We start from the raw sequence: 4,249 nt of genomic DNA on the forward strand, positions 1-4,249 counted from the left end.
AGTTTGCTGTGGCTGTAAGTAACAGGATTCTCATTTTCCTGACTGCAATTACGAGATTCCTCTTCTTGTGAAACCACTCAGCTAAGCTGTCTCAGGGGGCCCCAAATGCTGCAGAGCTGCCACTGGATGTAACAGCTGCTGTGATCTGAGGAGAGTTCAGAACATCCTGGAACAAATAATGGGAAAAAGAAAAACTGGAAGTCCTTCTCTCTGCAGTAAGTAATCACATTCTGCTGGGGCTGACCTCTACCTAACCAGAGTGCAGCCGTATTGGAGGTAGGAGAAGTTGAGGACAAGGAACATTAGACACCTCTGGTGTAAGTTAAGGGTCTGAATCATACAGGAGCTGTAGGAAAACAAGATGTGCAGGAGCTGGATCTTCCTTCTGGAGGGTGTTTACTGTCATCCTCTTGGTTGTTCTCTGCCCCAGCATGGCAGGATCGCTGGTCGGATCTGGCAGCTCCAGGGGATGATGGTCAATCAATGATTTTCTTGCATGGTATAGTGCCAGAGCAAGAATAGGAGCAAGAATTTGGGGGATGTAGGAGCCAGGTCTCCTTTTAGACTCCAGGACAAACTATACCTACTTATCCCAAAACCAGTGGCCACAGAAACTTCTCTTTCCCTGTTGCTTCCCATATTTCTCCTCCATGCAGAGGCTGAGAAACATCTCCTGCTAGCAGGGCAGGGGAAGTGAAAAATAATTCCCCACCTGTCTCTTTTGTTCTTTCCTTTCTTTCATGAGGCCTATAAGACACTGTGAAGTCTGAAAATGAATGTCAACCACACAAAAAGTTCTGTCATACAGTTTTTGCAGGTAGTATTATCTGATGAAGGCTGGGTTGGTGCTGGGAGGATGGAGGATTCCTCAGTAATTTGCTTGGAAAAAAGAGAAGAGCAACAAAAGTAGAAATGCGATTCAGACCTGAATGTGGGGTGAGGATGCCAAGTTTTCCTGGGGTTATACAGCTCACCTGGGGCTGGGGGCTATTATCTGATCTCTACACAGAGGGGGTTTTCTTACTTTCCAACCAGATGCTAAAGAAGACAAAATACAATGGGCATTCCCATGGGCAGAGAAATGCTACCTGGAGTTGCTGCTGGGACTGGCCAGAGGAGCACACCCAGGGCAGGTGGGAATAGAGGAGGGGACCAAACTGGGACTGGGTGCCTTAAGCATCTCCCTAGCAGCTAAAAGTTTTGGCAGTGAGGAGCTGGGACATTCACCCTCCCCACCACTCACAGGGGCCCAGATCCCACCACCCTGCCACACCCTTCCAGTTAGAACCACAGTGCAATTTCTCTTAACTTCCCCTTGTCTTGCTCTGCTTTAACTCTGTGAGGTGGTTTGTGTGCCTGTTACTTCAGACACTATTCCCCTTTCTCCTTGCTTTCTGCTGTCCATCAGTGTCGTCTGAGAGCGTGCCATGGTTCGTTAAAAAAGGGAGGGATGAATTGCCCAAATAATTTTGCAAACCACTGTGAATAGAGGCACAGAACATCTTTCTGAAACAGTTAATAATTCCAGCTGTTAATAATGCATCATGCGCAGCTGATGCTTTTCCCAACACCCACGGCCAGGCTCTGCAGATCCCACTTACTTGCAGGCAGGTTGGGAAGGAGAGGGAAGTGATTCTGAATAACATTTCATGTGACACTTGGCATTTAAGAATATTATGGCATTGTTTTAAAGCACTTCACCAATTTCTAAGCAATCCCGCCTGGGATTGTATGCATAAAAATGTGCTTATTTGTTTCCACAAAATAATGACTTTACTCATGTGATCTCCTCAGCCTGTCACAGCCCTTTTTTGAGCATCAGCACACACAATAGACTTCCACAAATTAATTGTGCAAAGTGCTCAGTGTTTTGAGAAACATTTCCTAAACAGATACTTGGTATTGAGCAAGAAAGGTAAGCGATTGGGAAAGAGCATGAGTTGCTATTTGCAGCAGCTGGATTTCAAAAAGTTTTAGCAAGTTACAGTCCCTCTTGAAAACAAGCAGGAAATATTCCATAATATTTCTTTAATTCAATTATCATGATTAAGTTTGTTTTTTCTAATGATACTAATTTCAGCAGCTCAGACCAGCTGAAGACGACTTCTTGCTCACTGCCCTGGCCAGCAATCCTGCAGAAGCATGTCATGAAGGGATGATCAGGGCTGATGGAGCTTCAGGGATGTGCTTCAAAGAGCTTTTCTATTACTGTTCATCGTCTTCACAGCTCTGGTCACTGCGTCAGGCTCACGGCAAGATGTGGAACAGTGGAAAAAACAGTGCAAGGACAAGGAGGAGAGAGGATTGTGTCTATAATTGCTCGCCTCTAATTATCTGCCATTGTGCATTCTGCTCCTGCTTCTCATTAGCATAGAACGGGGAAAGTGTTTAATTGCAATACAGCTCTGTCTTATGGCATTATCTGAGAGCAGAGCAGATCAAATCAGCCTGCCTTGTGGGGACGAGGGAGCAATTAGCTTCTCCGGGGCAGGAGGGTACAGCTGAGGGAGATCAAGAGGCAGAATACAGATCGCGGGGTGCTGTGCACCAGCCTGCAGTCACACAAGTGCCGCCTGGAGCGGGCTGTTCTCTCCTCTTCTTCCCGCTGATCACTTGGTGGTGGCAGAGTCCCACATCCCAGCCAGTATCCCGATGCGTTTTGCATCGGGAGGTTGGTTTTCCATAGCACCCTCTTCGGCTGTCACACTCTGCGGGGAAAGGCTGGCTGTGGGGACAGGGAACTGCAGTGCAGTGGCTGCTTGGAGCCTGGATTTGGGATGGGCACACACTTGGCTGTGCCTCATCCCTGTGTCCTGTGCACGGTCATTGCACAGGGGCATTGGAACTCAGTCCTGGGGTTGCACAAGGGCAGCAGCTGCGGGGGGGGGGAGGAACAGACTCTGCTCCCAGGAGGCTGCGGGAGGAGAACTGAGGCTGAACAATGCACCAAAATCAAGTTGTGACTTGCAAGAAAGAGGCTCCATAACACTGAAATGTACTTGGCCACAGATTGATTTTATTGATGCATGCAGGGAATGACAAGAATTTGAGCTGCTGAATGTGGAGCAGCCAGAAGTGGAGGCAAAACCATCCACACCTGAGCCACAGTCTGGCTTCCAGTGCAGTGAGAGGTGCTAAAGCTGCCCCTTCCTCAGGGTGCAGGTGAGTGTGATGTTGAACCTGCTGAGCTGGCTCCATGCTGTGGGCACTCACCCTGGTACCAGGGGGCTTTAGAGAGGGCTCTGGCATCACTTTTGTGCCATGATGTGAGGAGTTGGGTTTCAAACCAATGCTCTCTGCTCCCAGCTGCCCCCTTCCTTGCAGGCAAAGGGGTTTTCCATGGCCTGGCTGGATCTGTGCTCATGAACCAATCTGACCAGCAAGGATGATAATATCAACACTATTACTCTGGTATATTAGCCTGAACATCCAAGTCACCATACAGCTCTGCAAACACCTGATCTCCTGCACCCATTCCCACAGCCCTGAAATGCTGCCACGATCGTTAGATCTAACAGTAGACTTAATTAAAGGGTGGCAACCTGCCAGCATGCAAGAGGCAGAGCTGAGCTGGCTGTGGGGCTCTCAAAGAGATATTAAAAAAAAAAAAAACCTGGGAAATAACAGGGCAAGCCCTGCCACACTGCTGTTGCTGTGGGTCAAGCATCTGCTTTGCCTAAGGTTCATCCCCTGGGGAGAAGCTCCTGTGCAGGGGCTTGGCAGGTCCCTGATCCTGTGGCTGAGGTAGGAGAAGTTGAGGACAAGGAATATTAGACACCTCTGGTGTAAATTCTCACAGGGACTCTTCCCAGTGGGGTGCACAGTGAGGTGTTGATTCCCAGCTCCATCCTGTTCTGCTGGTGATGGAAAAGTGGGGTCCCCCCATTTCTGTGGGCTTAAGTGGAGCTCAGAAGAGCTCTGGGCTCTTCCCCTGTGTTGTTCTCTGTGTGACAAGGGATTGCAGGCTGGGGGCCATGCCTTGTACCCCAGATGTGTGTTGGCAGAGAGCTGAACATACAGACCTGCTTCCCTGCCCATCCCACCTGCCTCAGCCCCAAGGCAGTCTTGCTAATTCTTTACCTTCTCAAGCCTCAGGTTTATTCACTTCTGTGACAAAATGAGATGAAACAACATATTTCCATGGTTATCTGAGATCTAAACATCTCCCCAGAGACCCCAGCAGGAGGGAAGGATGGTGACCACCTGACCTGGGGCCCAGCCCTGCTATGGAGTTGTCATGGCATCTGCC

At 49.0% G+C, this 4,249-nt stretch overlaps 1 long non-coding RNA gene across 1 annotated transcript; it reads left to right on the plus strand.

The window, feature by feature from the left end:
- Nucleotides 1–277: 277 nt before the first annotated feature.
- Nucleotides 278–4,249, plus strand: LOC113948306. The gene is made up of 3 exons (XR_003528089.1): nt 278–317; nt 2,084–2,259; nt 4,174–4,249. It is a non-coding gene; the product is annotated as an uncharacterized LOC113948306 (long non-coding RNA).

Source organism: Corapipo altera, unplaced genomic scaffold (genome assembly GCF_003945725.1).
Source record: "Corapipo altera isolate COAL_440 unplaced genomic scaffold, ASM394572v1 64, whole genome shotgun sequence".
Classification (NCBI taxonomy): domain Eukaryota; kingdom Metazoa; phylum Chordata; class Aves; order Passeriformes; family Pipridae; genus Corapipo; species Corapipo altera.